At 43.6% G+C, this 15,880-nt stretch overlaps 1 long non-coding RNA gene across 1 annotated transcript; it reads left to right on the forward strand.

The window, feature by feature from the left end:
* On the forward strand, positions 13,236 to 15,579 carry LOC109222517. The gene is made up of 2 exons (XR_002067420.1): positions 13,236 to 13,537; positions 15,046 to 15,579. It is a non-coding gene; the product is annotated as an uncharacterized LOC109222517 (long non-coding RNA).

Raw genomic sequence — 15,880 nt, forward strand, 5'->3', positions numbered from 1 at the left:
ACATTTACTCTTTTAAAATACCATGGATCAAGTGCGACACAAGAGCATCAAGAATTGACTCAACACATCAAAGAACTCTTTTCTATTACTTTGGTCATTGTGGAACCCAAACTCACACTTCCTCAACTCTCCCTAAGCAATCCTCACCTTTAAGATAGTGGCACTCAGAACGAGGATAATGTGAATTCACTCATCTCTCTCAAGAAAAAGCCACAAGTTCGGCTCTAGGTACCATATGCTTGCCCCTTATGTGAGTATCCACTAATGTAAGTTTCATTCAACTCAAGATCATAGGGCTTTTGTGGAGACATTGTGAAGGCTTTTGGTTCAGGGTAGGAAATGTTTTGGTCTAAGTAGGTTCCATCTTCCCTTAAGCACTTCTTTTGATTCATTTGGCATCCATTCACTTGACTCTTTGAGTCATTTCACTTCTTTCTGAGGGGTTAGAGAGACACATTGTCACTCTTTCTTATGCATTTCAAACCTTTTCTCCTTTTTCAACTTTCCACACCTTTCATTCTTTGCTTTTCTTTGAATCCCTTTTTATTCTTTTTCACATTGAACTTCCTTTTTGTCTTTTTGCTTTTCTTTCTTTTTCATTGCCTTTCCTTTTCTTCATTTTTGTGCCTTTTTACCACTTTGTTGCAATCCTTGTCTCTCCCCCCAAACTTATACTTTTTCCATGTGCTAAAGGAAAGATCGGGTGCCAAGAGAGGGTATCTTTTAAAACGGGTATAGGCTTGTATCATGGTTCTTGAAGGAAAAGGTCTAAGGCTCAAAAGGGTTGACTAGGGATCTTATCATTGGTAGGTTATGGAAATGTTTAAGCTATCATTTGGACCAAGGAGAGCCTATAATCATGTCTCAAGTCAAAATTCACTTAGGATTTTGCCTCAACAAACATTCAGGGCAAGTTCTAGACCAATGGCTCGGGACTTGGACTCGCAATTCAATTACTCACCAGACAAGCTAGGGGATTGCTAAAGACATAGAGTCGGGGGCCCACAACGACCTTAGAAACGATTTGAGCACACAATGGTCCCGAAAAACCACTTGATGAACAACGGTCAACACAAGAGTCTCAGGGTCACAACTTTCACCATCCTAAACACAGCAATTTGTTTTTGACCATAAGATCAAAGGCAGATGTGCTAGGCCCAAGTGAAGCTTTGCTTGAGGTACCCTTAACTACAAACTACTAAAAACACGAAGAAAAACAAACTCAAACCCTTAAGAAGGTTGTCACGCCATCTATCATTAGGAAGAGCCACCCGGTTCACACAACACTCCACCTTTGGAAAGAACCGTGGCATTAAGAAAACCAAAGGTTTATTGGAAACTCCGAAAACAAAAAGCTACGAATCACAAATAAGAAGCTAAAATGAAAAATTTTGCGGAAATAGAATAAATATATACAAGAGGGGATTTGAATATACAATAGACGGGATGAATATATACAATGAAATGTAACTTTATATACAGACCAAAGATGAAAAATCAGTAAAGCATAAAAATGTATCAATATATACAGTCATCCAAAATGGAGGGTTCACCCCCTCAAATGAAAGCTGGCATTGTCCCAATGCTAACTAGTCTAAATAAGCACCAAAAAGATATAGAAAAAGGATATAGAGGACTCCCTAAGACGTGTCTGTCTGCATAGGATCATGGGTGGTCCCTGGGTCCTCTGTGTGCTCGGGAACCTCAGACTGGTTCACGGTGGTCTGCTCCTCAGCTATTGGAACCTGGGCCTGGACCTCGACAGACTGTGGAACTGGTACATCCTGTGGCTGACTGGAGGAGGTCTCCGGTGGGTCCGCCAACTGGATGATAGCATCATCTGCTCTAGGGATCATCCTACTCCTCTTCCTAGGCCTCTGGGTCTGCTCTGGCTGTGGATGAGCTGCTGGGACTGGATCATCAAGCAACAGGTCCAAAGGTAGCTGGTCTGCCTTCAATCTATCAACATCTGCCCGCAACTCCTTCACGGACTCCTTGGAGGCCCGTGTCTTCCGCAGCTTCCTATGCTCCTTAGCAAGCTCCTTGAGAACCTTGCTATGTGAATCTACTGCCTTTGTGAGCGCAGTCTGAGTGCTGAGGATCTTCTTCTGGTTCTCAAGTATCTCTTTGAGCGCATCCTCGATTGACTAGGGTACCTGTGGGGCTGGGGGAGCTGGCTGAGCCGCTACAGTAGTAGTCAATGTGGACAACTTGGATGAGGCAGTCTGCATCCAGTTGTTTATACTTAGCAGGGCCTGGCTCAGTCGGTGGGCAGTGATGGGATGGGCCCGGCTAGATGGGTTCTCTGGGCCTGCTGATGTGGAAGGGCCAGGAGGAATGGCTGAAGATGTGGAAGGTCCGGGAGGCATATCAGCAGAAATGGAAGTAGGCTCAGCAGGGACCTCTACCACAACTGGCTCTTCAGACTGGCCAGTTGGGGCAGAAGTAGGGGCTTTGTAGTTCTTGTCCTTGGGGTTGTCATTCCCCTTCAAGCTATACCAGGAGAACGGGGCTGTCGCCTTGACTTGACGTCGTAGGGCTTTTTTTCCACTTTCAAGTCCCGAAAGTACATGGTGAGGGTGCTAGGAAAAGGGTAGTTTCGGTCATGCTCCACTCCCACTAACGAGATAATGCGGGACATCACATTGCCCATATTTATGGGGTATCCCGCCATGATAGCAGCAACCAAAACAGCCCGGTGGAGAGGAAGGGTCTGGTCATGTGTAGTAGGATCCAACCGGCTACAAACAAATGTCTTCCAACCCCTCGCCTCAAAGTTCAAGGTCCTCCGCAATATTTTGACCAGCAGTCAACCAATCAGGAACGGTACCTGGGATTGCCAGGTACTGAGCTAACCATGGGCGGACCTCCTCGCCCATCTNAAATCACCCGAGCCCCGGACTCAACCAAAAGCACCAACAAGTCTTATACTACCATCCAAACTTATACCAATCTTCAAAACACCTCAAACAACATCAAATCAACCAAAACACATCAGATTCAAGCCTAAGGTTCTCAAAATCTTCCGAATTACGCTTTTGATCAAAAAGTCTACCAAACCACGTTCGAATGACCTGAAATGTTGCATACACATCCCAAATGACACAACAGACCTACTACAACTCCCGAAATTTCATTCCGACCCCTATATCAAAATCTCACCTATCAACCGGAAAATGCCAGATCCAATTTCGCCAATTCAAGCCTAAATCTACTCCGGACCTCCAAAACACATTCCGATCACGCTCCTAACTCCCAAATCACCTCCCGAAGCTATCTAAATCATCAAAATTTGCATCCGAGCCCTATTTCACATAAGTCAACACCTGGTTGACGTTTTCCAACTTAAGCTTTCTTAAAAGAGACTAAGTGTCTGAAACCTTACCAAAACCTCTCTGAACCCGAGCCAACCAACCCGATCACACATAATACAGCTGAACAAAACAATAAGAAGCAGAAAATCGGGAAAACGAAGTGGTAACTCATGAAACGACCGGCCAGGTCGTTACATCCTCCCCCTCTTAAACAAACGTTCGTCCTCGAACAAGTCAAGAAAATACCTGAAGCCTCATACAGGTGAGGATATCTGCTTCGCATCTCTCGCTCGGTCTCCCAGGTAGCCTCCTCCACGGGCCGACCTGACCTCTCCACTGCACTTTCACTCCAGCTATATCCTTTGATCTCAACTTTCGAACCTGACGCTCCAAAATAGTTGCTGGCTCTAAATCATAAGTCAGATCACCATCCAACTGAACCGTGCTGAAATCCAGAACATGAGACAGATCCCCAATATACTTTTGGAGCATAGAAACATGAAATACCAGATGCACACTCGACAAGCTAGGTTGCAAAGCAAGCTCATAAGCCACCTCCCCAATCCTCCGAAGTACCTCAAAAGGCCCAATGAACCGAGGACTCAATGTACCATTCTTCCCAAATCTCATAACACCCTTCATGGGTGAAACCTTCAACAGAACCTTCTCACCGACCATGTAAGACACATCCCGAACCTTCCTGTCAGCATAGCTCTTTTGTCTCAACTGCGCTGTACGAAGCCTCTCCTGAATCACCTTCACCTTGTCTAAAGCATCCTGCACTAAGTCTGTACCCAATAGCCTAGCCTCGCCCGGCTCGAACCAACCAATTGGAGATCTACACCGCCTCCCATACAAAGCCTCATATGGAGCCATCTGAATACACGACTGGTAACTGTTGTTATAAGCAAACTCTGCGAGTGGTAGAAACTGATCCCATGACCCTCTGAAATCAATGACACAAGTGCGCAACATGTCCTTCCAATATCTGAATAGTGCGCTCGGACTGTCCGTCCGTCTGAGGGTGAAAAGTTGTGCTCAACTCAACCTGAGTACCCAACTCTCGTTGTACAGACCTCCAAAACTGTGACGTAAACTGAGTGCCCCTATCTGAAATGATGGAAACTGGGACACCATGCAAATGAACAATCTCCCGGATATAGATCTCTGCCAACTGCTCTGAAGAATAAGTAGTACAGATAGGAATGAAGTGCGCGGACTTGGTCAGCCGATCCACAATCACCCAAATAGCGTCGAACTTCTTCAAAGTCCGTGGGAGTATAACTACAAAGTCCATGGTGATCCGCTCCCACTTCCACTCTAGAATATCCATTTGCTGAAGCAAGCCACCCGGTCTCTAATGCTCATATTTGACCTGCTGACAATTGAGACACCGAGCTACAAATTCCACAATGTCTTTCTTCATTCTCCTCCACCAATAATGATGTCTCAGATCCTGATACATCTTCGCGGCACCCGGATGAATGGAATACCGCGAGCTATGGGCCTCCTCTAGAATCAACTCCCGAAGCACATGTACATTGGGCACACATATCCGGCCTTACATCCTCAACACCCCATCATCACCGATAGTCACATCTTTGGCATCATCATGCTGAACTTTGTCCTTAAGGACAAGTAAATGAGGATCATCATACTGACGCTCTATGATGTGATCATATAAGGAAGACCGAGGGATCACACAAGCTAATACCCGACTGGGCTCCGAAATATCCAACCTCATGAACAGATTGGCCAAGGCCTGAACATCAACTGTAAGAGTTCTCTCCCCAACTGGAATATATGCCAAACTCCCGAAACTCACTACCTTTTGGCTTAAAGCATCGGCCACCATATTGTCCTTCCTCGGATGGTACGAGATAGTAATATCATAATCCTTTAGCAACTCCAACCACCTCCGCTGCCTCAAATTGAGATCCTTCTACTTGAACAAGTGCTAGAGGCTACGATGATCAGTAAACACCTCACAAGACACACCATACAAATAATGCCTCCAAATCTTTAACGTGTGAACAATGGCAACCAACTCCAAATCGTGAACAGGGTAGTTCTTCTCATAGGGCTTCAACTGACGAGAAGCATAAGCAATGACTCTACCCTCCTGTATCAGAACACACCCAATACCAACTCTCGAAGCATCATAGTACATGGTATAAGAACCTGAAACTAATGGCAATACTAACACTGGAGCTGTGGTCAAGGCAGTCTTGAGCTTTTGGAAGCTCTCCTCATACTCATCGGACCACTAAAATGGAGCACCCTTCTGAGTCAACTTGGTCAAGGGCGATGCAATAGATGAAAATCCCTGAACAAACTGGCGGTAATAACCTGCCAAACCAAGGAAGCTGCGAATCTCTGTAGTTGAGGATGGTCTGGGCCAACTCTGAACCGCCTCTATCTTCTTCGGGTCAACCTGAACACCCTCACTGGACACCACGTGCCCCAAGAAAGCCACTAAACTGAGACAAAACTCATATTTGGAGAACTTTGCATAAAGCTTCTCCTCTCTCAATATCTGCAACACCACTCTCAAATGCTCCGCGTGCTCCTCCTAACTACGCGAGTATACCAGAATATCATCAATGAAGACTATAACAAACGAGTCAAGATAAGGCCGGAACACGCTGTTCATCAAATGAATGAACGCTGCTGGGCCATTGGTTAGCCTGAAAGACATCACAAGGAACTCATAGTGACCATATAGGGTCCTGAAAGCTGTCGTGAGAATATTCGAGTCCCTGATCTTTAGCTGGTATACCCTAAGCGAAGGTCAATCTTGGAGAACACCCTCGCTCCCTGAAGTTGGTCAAACAAATTATCGATACGAGGAAAAGGATACTTGTTCTTAATTGTTACTTTGTTCAATTGCCTGTAATCAATGCATATCCTCATAGTGCCATCCTTTTTCTTCACGAATAGAACCGGCGCACCCCAAAGTGACACACTAGGCCGAATGAACCCCTTGTCAAGGAGTTCCTGAAGATGCTCCTTTAACTCCTTCAGCTCCACTGGTGCCATACGATACGGTGGAATAGAAATGGGCTGAGTGCCCAGCACCAGATCAATATCCCTGTCCGGTGGCATGCCCGGTAGGTCTGCAGGAAACACATCGGGGAAATCCCTCACATCTAGAACAAAATTAATACTGGGAGTCTCTGCACTGACATCTCTCACAAATTCTAAGTATGAAAGACAACCTCTCCAAACCATACGTTGGGCCTTCAAGAATGAGATTACCCTGCTGGGGACATAATCAGACAGACCTCGCCACTCAATCCGTGGCATACCCGGCATAGCTAACGTCACTGTCTTGGCGTGACACTCCAGAATAGCCCGGCACGGAAAAAACCAATCCATGCCCAATATCACGTCGAAGTCTACCATACATAACAACAGAAGATCCACTCGGGGTCTCCAGACCCCCAATAGACACAACACACGACCGGTACACACGGTCTACCATAACAGTATCGCCCACCGGAGTAGAGACATGAACAGAAGAAACGAGAGACTCGCAGGGCATATCCAAATAATGGGAAAAATAATATGACACATAAGAGATAGTAGAACCAGGGTCAAATAACACAGAGGCATCTCTGCGGGAGATTGAGATAATACCTGTAATCACCGTATCTGAAGCAACCGCGTCAGGCCTAGCTAGAAGTGCATAGAAATGGGCCTGACCATAACCGGATTGACCTCCCCCTCTTGGGAGACCCCTAGATGACTGTCCTCCACCCCTAGCTGGCTGGGTGGATGGTAAAGTAACTGGTGCTGAAGCCGATGGCTGACCCCTCTGCTGAGATGAACCCCTAAGGTGACGAGGACCCTGCCATTTATGACCCATCTCCCCACACTCATTGCAACTTTTGGGTGTTGGAGGCGGGGACTGAAGGGAAACCCTAGCACCGTAATGACTAGCAGACGCACCTGGCGCAGAAGAATCCTGAACTGATGGAGCACGGGGCGAACCCTGGGCTGAAAGAGCACTGAGTGAGAAATGACCCTGCTGAGAACCCTGAGAACCATGGCCCGATGATGCCCCACAATAACCTAGGCGAGCTGACTGAGCACGCCTTAACGGACGGCCTCTGCCGTACTGAAACTGACCCCTCGAATGAGCACCCCCAAAACTACCATGTCCTTGAGGCCTCTTGGCCTCCCTCTCCTCGCGCTCCTGGCGATGAACTGTGATCGCGGCCTACTCCGCACTACTATTTAAGTAGCGAGAGAGGGTCGGAGCAGCTTTTACCCGATTTAGGATCGGGATCGAATCCACAGAGAGCTAGAATTTAGAATCTAGTATCTATCTTGTGTAGAATTGTGTATGTGTTCTTAATTACACTTCTATTCATTTTTGGGGTTTTTGTTTACTTCTACTATTATCAAACTACAAATGATAATTGCAACTAAATTATGCTAAGAGTTGTAATGCTACGAGGTTTTAAAATAGGTTTAAAAGGCACTAGGGTAGTGACTACCGCCTAGGTGGTCAATTGACGGGTACTTGAATCTAAGGCACGTTTGACATATTTGGGGAGTATGTTATAACCGTTGCACGACTTTACCCACTCTACACCTCTTGGTGGTTCGAGTGGTTTTGCCCGAATTGGCTTTCTCAAGACCAATTGGGTATGCAAATTTGCACAAGCAACTAGGGTTCAATTCGGGTATTACTCTCTCGAGGTTTAACCCTTTAATTAGGGCTATCAATCTCTTGAGTACGCCCCAGTTCATTGTTGGACCAATTTCGGAGACTTAGGCTCTCTTTCTCAAGAAGAGCTCAAGTCAACTCAACACAAACTAGTGTTTGCAACCACTAATTCAGAAATTTACCATGAAATTGGCCCAAATAACATACACCCATAGTCAATTTAGCCCTAAATTACAAGACCCATCAATTACCCACACTAGGGTTGAGCCACAACCCTAGCTTATGGGTCTAGCTACTCATAATTAAAGAAGAAAAGCAAGAAATAGATGAAGAAAAACTCATATTAATTAATCACTAAGTTAAATACAAAGATTCAATGATTAAATGTAGCTAAAATTGCCCAAAATGGCTTAGAAAGTTGAACCCACGAGTGCAGCTGCTTAATTACAATATCTGATACCCTAAAAATGGAAAAAGAAGCTATTTATACTAGGCTGAAAAATCTGGACAAAAATGCCTCTGCGGGGTTAGTGCGGACCGCACAAACTGGACCGCGGTCCGCGCTAGGGCTTTGGCCCTCAAAAACAGCTCTCTAAATCTTAGCATCGCGGACCGCAGAGAATGGGCTGCGGCCACGGAGGCTTCTAGGCGGTACGCATAAAATGGACTGCGGACCGCATTGTCTTGGAACTCTGAAAATGGCAACTCTCTGATTCTTGGCTCCGCGGACCGCACTAAATCGACTGCGGCCGCATTGCCTTCAGTGCATACCGCACAAAACCTAGTGCGGCCGCACTGCCTCTTAGCCTCGAAATTAGCCTCTCTGAATCTCCTAGTGCGGACCGCACAAAATGGTGTGCGGCCGCACTAGGCCTGTTTAGCCTGAGCTTGTCTTGTCTTTGGCATTTGTGCAAGTTTCACTCCGTTCGAGCTGATCTTTGCATCTCGTCACTTTGATGATCAAACCTGCAATCAAGCACAAGTTGTGAGCCATTTGGGACTATTTTGTATGAATTTCGAATCAAAGCATAAGCAAGAAGGAGTATAAAATGCGTCAAAATCCCTAGTTATCAACTCCCCCAAACTTAAGCAAACAAAATAAGACCCACCCCTTAAGAGACTGTCCAAGAAAAATTTCAGTTGTCCTAAAGTGACCTCAACTAGCCTTAATTGGGACTAACAATTGCCCTCAATACACATGAATCATTAACACATTTACTCTTTTAAAATACCATGGATCAAGTGCAACACAAGAGCATCAAGAATTGACTCAACACATCAAACTCTTTTCTATTACTTTGGTCATTGTGGAACCCAAACTCACACATCCTCAACTCTCCCTAAGAAATCCTCACCTGTAAGATAGAGGCACTCAGAACGAGGATAATGAAATTCACCCATCTCTCTCAAGAAAAAGCCACAAGTCTGGCTCTAGGTACCATATGCTTGCCCCTTATGTGAGTATCCACTAATGTAAGCTTCATTCAACTCAAGATCATATAGGACTTGTGGGGAGACATTGTGAAGGCTTTTGGTTCAGGGTAGGAAATGCTTTGGTCTAAGTAGGTTCCATCTTCCCTTAAGCACTTCTTTTGATTCATTTGGCATCCATTCACTTGACTCTTTGAGTCATTTCACTTCTTTCTGAGGGGTTAGAGAGACACATTGTCACTCTTTCTTATGCATTTCAGACCTTTTATCCTTTTTCATCTTTCCACACCTTTCATTCTTTGCTTTTCTTTGAATCCCTTTTTATTCTTTTTCACATTGAACTTTCTTTTTGTCTTTTTGCTTTTCTTTCTTTTTCATTGCCTTTCCTTTTCTTCATTTTTGTACCTTTTTACCACTTTGTTGCAATCCTCGTCTCTCCCCCCAAACTTATACTTTTGCCATGTGCTAAAGAAAAGATTGGGTGCCAAGAGAAGGTATCTTTTAAAACGGGTATAGGCTTGTATCATGGTTATTGAAGGAAAAAGGTCTAAGGCTCAAAAAGGTTGACTAGGGATCTTATCATTGGTAGGTTATGGAATTGTTTGAGCTAACATTTGGACCAAGGAGAGCCTATAATCATGTCTCAAGTCAAAATTCACTTAGGATTTTGCCTCAACAAACAGTCAGGGCAAGTTCTAGACCAATGGCTCGGGACATGGACTTGCAATTCGATTACTCACCACACAAGCAATGGGATTGCTAAAGACACAGAGTCGGGGGCCCACAACAACCTTAGATTAGATTTAAGCTCACAATGGTCCCAAAAAAACCACTTGATGATTATCGGCCAACACAAGAGTCTCAAGGTCACGACTTTCACCATCCTTAACACAACAAATTGTCTTTGACCATAAGATCAAAGGAAAATGTGCTAGGCCCAAGTGAAGCTTTGCTCGAGGCACCCTTAACTATTAACTACCAAAAACAAAAAGAAAAACGGACTCAAACCTTTAAGAAGGTTGTCACGCCATCTATCATCGGGAAGAGCCACCCGGTTCACACAACACTCCACCTTTGGAAGAACCGTGGCATTAAGAAAACCAAAGGCTTATTGCAAATTTCAAAACAAGAAGCTACGAATCACAAATAAGAAGCTAAAAAGGAAAAATTTGCGGAAAGTAAAATGAATATATACAAGATGGAATTTGTCGAATATACAATAGATGGATGAATATCTACAATGTACCATAACTTTATATACAGACCAAAAGTAAAATAAAAGTGCGAGAAATGTAGCTAAATGTTAAAAATATATACAGACCAAAGATGAAAAATCAAGAAAGCATAAAAATTGTTAAATATATGCAATCATCCAAAATGTAGGGCCTACCCTCTCAAAAGAAAGCTGGCATTCTCCCCAATGCCAACTAGTGTAAATAAAGCATCAAAAAGATAGAGGTATAAGGATATAAGGAAACTCCCTATGGCATGTCTATCTGCATAGGCTAATGTGTGGTCCCTGGGTCCTCTCTATGCTCGGGAACCTCAGACTGGTTCCCTGTGTCCTGCTGCTCTGCTGCTGGAACCTGGGCCTGGACCTGGACAGGCTCCTGAGGTTGTGCACCCTGTGGCTGACTGGAGGATGTCTCATGTGGGTCTGCTAGGTGGATGACTGCATCACCAGCTCTAGGGATCATCCTTCTCCTCTTGGGAGGCCTCTGTAACTGCTCTGGCTGGGGATGCTCTGCTGGTGCCGGGTCCTGGAGTAGTAAATCTAAAGGCAGGTGATCTGCCTTCAATCTGTCAACATCCGCTCTAAGCTCCTTCACGGACTCCTTGGAGGCCCGAGTCTTCCTCAGCTTCTTATGCTCCCTAGCAAGCTCCTTGAGAGCCTTGCTCTGTGAATCAACTGCCTCGGCAAGCTTTTTCTGGTTGTCGAGGATTTTCTTCTGATTGTCTAACATCTCCTTAAAAGCATCCTCTATCGACTATGGAACCTGTGGAGCTGGAGGAGCTGACTGGGCCTCAACAGTGGTGGTCAAAATGGACAACTTGGATGAGGCAGTTTGCATCCGGTTGTTGATAGTCATAAGTGCCTGGCTCAATCTGTGGGCAGTAATAGGATGGGCCCGGGAAGATGGAATCTCCGGGTCTACTGAAGTGGATGGGCCAGCAGGAATGGCTGTGGATGTAGATGGACCGGGAGGGATATCTGTGGAAGTGGAGGTAGGCTCAGCAGGAGCCACTACCACAACTGGCTCTTCAGACTGGCCAATTGTAGTAGTAGTTGCACCCTTGAAGCTCTTGCTCTTGGGGTTGTCATCCCCCTGCATGCTGTACCAGGAAAAAGGGGCCTTCGCTTTGACTTTGACATCGAAGGACCTCTTGTCCACCTTCAAGTCCCGGAAGTACATAGTGAGGGTACTGGGGAACGGATAGTTTCTGTCATGCTCGGCTCCCACAATTGAGATAATCCTCGACATCACATTCCTCACATTGATTGGGTACCCCGCCATGATCGAAGCTACCAAAACAGTCCGGGAAAGAGGAAGGGTGTTGTCATGTGTCGTGGGGTCCAACCTGCTACATACAAAAGTCTCCCACCCCCGTGCCTCGAAGTTCAAACTCAGTCTCAAAATCTTGACCCAGCAGTCAACCAGTCGGGGGTAGTACCTGGGATTACCAGGTACTGTGCTAGCCAGGGACGAACCTCCTCACCCATTTCCAACTTTGCCATGTACAAGGTCTCATCCTCCTCATTGAAGCCAAGGTATTCGTTGAGGTACTTCCCTTCAAATAACACTTTCAGATTCCGAACCTTGGTCACTTTGGAGCCCTTTTTGATGTGGGCTACATTGTAGTAAAACTCTTTGACCATGTGTTCGTTGGCATCCACACACTCATCTAGAAAATGTTCCCAGCCCACTCTTGTACTAAACTACCTCAGTACGTCGGGATTGTGAGGTAGCAGGTCTTTGTCAACAAAACTTCGCTCCGGGATCAACTTTCTCACCGGCCACCACTCCCGGAATTTGTGATATGCCACCTCGCTAACAAATCTATCTTGCCAAACCTCCAGCTTTCTGGTTCTAGCAATGCCCCCTACCTGAGGCTCACCTCCTTCTCCTACCTCTTGTTCTCCCCCAACTTCCTCCTCAGCACCCACTTCACCCTCTCCAGATAATGAAGCTGTGGGAGAGGTGGAGTATTCCCCACTACCTGCTGCTGAGCCCTCAGACGACTCAGAAATAACGGTTGTTGGTGCTTGGGCAGTGGGTGATGGTGGAGGAGTGTCTCGTAGCCTAAACCTCTCCGTCCAGTCAGGGATGTGTGTTGGTACTGAGTCAGAGGAAATCTCCCGGGATGGCTCATACTCACTCCCTGAGGACTGGAAAGCAGCCCTATCAACAGCTTTTATCAGCTTTCTTGTCTTTTTAATGCTTTCCCGGACTTGGGGAGTGAGTTTTATCATTTTCTATTTCCCTCCCCGGGAAGATTCTCCTTTGCCTGGTTGCTTACCTCGTTGTCTCACCATTGTCTGCAATCATAGTTCAATCAGCTTGTTAGTATCAGTGTAAGCAGTTAAGAACAAAGTTGCAGAAGCAGGAAAGAAAAGTTGCAGACAGGTTGCAGAATACTACAAGAAAAATGGTTATTAGGGACCAAGATTTAGCGACCAGCATAAAATATGGTCCCAAATGGGACACTTATAGGGATGAGATTATTTTCTGGTCCTTAATTTGTATTTTTATTTTTGAGGGAACGAAAGGGCACATAGACCCAGTCGCTAATAAAAAAATTTCAGCAGAGGGCACTCTAAAATTTTCTACCAAAGGCGCGAAAAAAAAAAGTTTTCTTTTCTCTCTCTCACAAAAAATCAGTAAAGACCTAAACCGAGCAAAAATCCCAAATTGCACCCGGTCTTCTCTCTCGCTCAAATCCCAAATTTCAGCCGCTGGTCACTCAAATCCCAAACTTCAGCCACCAGATTCCGATCTCCACTACTTACACAACTCTATTTTACTACTGATTTTGTGCTTCTGTTGTTCTGATCTTGGCCTATAAGTAGTAGCAGCTAAAAAGAATTCTTGTTTATCACCCCGTAAACTTCAGGAAGGTAATCCATTGTGCTTTTCTTTGTTATTCTCTTAAGTTTTAGTCGTGTTTTAGTGCACATTGCTGAGAAAATCCTATTTTTTTTTACTTTTCTCTCTTCAAAATACTAAGAAAGGTACTATTCCTTTTAGATATTCTTATTTATCTAAATCATTCATGTCTTTCGTATAATTCTTCCTTCAGTTTCTTTTCTTTCTTTGTGACCGAGGTTCTGCGATAAGATTTCTTTGTTTGTTTGAATACTGATTGTTATGTGAGTATATATTGGGTTGGAGGGCAAAGATCGAGGAGGTCTTCAAGGGTTGAGGTTTTCACTGTCGGGTTGCGTTTACAAAGTTTTACGGAGACTTGGTTGAAGGGTTAATGATATGTTGTGTGTTTAATTTATTGTGTGGTTTTATTTGTTTTGATTTTTCTTATAAATAGTTGAAGTGATTGAACATTTTTGACCCGTTAGATACTCTAGAAACTTCAGATTGAGCTTTTTCTTTCTCAAGTAGGCCTTCATTTTCACGACTACAACAATGACTTTATAACAGTATTTTGGTAGGCGACAAAGTGCTTGGTAAATATTATTAGAACTTGGTTCTCTGGTTGCTTGACCTATAGCTACAACTAGTTGCCATTGTTGTAGTCATGAATTTATATGCACTATTACCGTACTGTCCAATGTTCAGTATAGTAGGAGTCTAAGAATGGTCGATGACTTGTGCACGCAACATGTAATGGATGTCTTTCATCTTGATTAAATTTGCATATATTGTTTGATGTTGAATTTTCTTTTTATAGGCATATATCAGTTGGCGATCTTGCTCTTAACTTCCCCTATTAAGAAAAATAAATGAAACTTAAAGAGATGTGCTCAACTTGTGGCTACTGTAACTGTATCTTTTTTCTTTTCTTTTCTCTATTGTCGTTGCTGCTGCTATTGTAGTTACACAAGAAAAAAGATTATAAAATAAAGGAACTTGATAATCAATGTGATGGCTCATTTAATTATTTAGTTTTCATCTACAGTGGGGTTCATCAACTAAAATTATGGTCAGTTCTCTTGTGTGCATTAGTTGAACAAGGATAATGTATGTTAGACACTTCTGTTTTCCTTTTCTTTTAAATCTAATTTTTATATACCTCTAAGGTTATGGCACAACTTGTTGATAATCGACTTGATGAAGCCTACTCAATCGAGGTGCTTAAGTTTTTGGATTATGCTTTTAGAAGAACAGGAGAATTGTATAAATACGATATCCATGTGTCAAATGTCCTCTGATAATCAGGTGGAATCATACCTTTAGAGTGCTCTTTGTGCTAATCAAAGTATACCAACACGATCAGATTCTACCAAGTCTGCTGCTCAAGGATTGCAAACTAATATTCTATTTTCTCCATTTACTTATCAAGTTATGAAACAGTTGAACCAATTATGGTTTTTCAAATTTATTATGTTTTTAATTTGTAAAACTGAATTTTGATGCTATAGTCATTAGTATTGTGGTTTTCTTGAAGTAGGTGCTATAGCAAAAGGACGAGGGCAAGGGCTTAGGCTTAAGTACGCTTTAGGGGTGTCTGAAAATGAGGTGGGATCCTTCCGTAAGAGTGCTCTTTATTCTAGCATGTCTACTGCAAAAGGTCTGGGAACGACAAATAAAAACTCCTTGGTTCTTGAGAAAGAGCATATGCAAACTAATGCTCTGTTTTCTTCATCTGCTAAGCAAGTTGTGCAATCCACCCAAACATCTGAACCAAATATGGTTTCTCAAATCTATTATGTTATTTATTTGTACAACTGAATTTTAATGTTGAAGTTTTTATTAATATAATTTTCTTGTACCAGGTTACATAATGAAGGAAAAGGATTGAGGGCATAGATCTATGGGCTATTTTGGATTTTCTAGAAATGAAGGGGGATCTTCTCATAAGAGTGCTCTTTATGCTAGTCAAAATATTCCACTACCACCTTCTAATAGTAAAAGATTATATTCTACCATGTCTACTACAAAATGAATGCGAGCGACGAATATAAGACCTCTAGTTCTGGAGAAAGAGCATGTGCAAACTGATGTTCCTTTTTCTCTATCAACTAATCGAGTTGTGCAATCCACCCAAACAATTGAACCAAGTTTGTTTTCTCAAGTCTAATTGTATCATAGATTTGTTATTTGTACAATAGTTCTAGCATTCCTAAATTATGCAAATGTAGGTTCATGTACTATTAAAAAGTCAAAAGAGTTCGAGGAAGTAACAAGCGCAAAGAAGTTGCATCACTTGAAGTGGGACAAAAGCTGAAAGTAACATTTTATAATAATCGAACAGTTTAAAAGAATGGCAATCTATTTGAGAGGTA

The sequence above is a fragment of the Nicotiana attenuata genome, chromosome 2 (genome assembly GCF_001879085.1).
Source record: "Nicotiana attenuata strain UT chromosome 2, NIATTr2, whole genome shotgun sequence".
In the NCBI taxonomy this organism is placed as follows: domain Eukaryota; kingdom Viridiplantae; phylum Streptophyta; class Magnoliopsida; order Solanales; family Solanaceae; genus Nicotiana; species Nicotiana attenuata.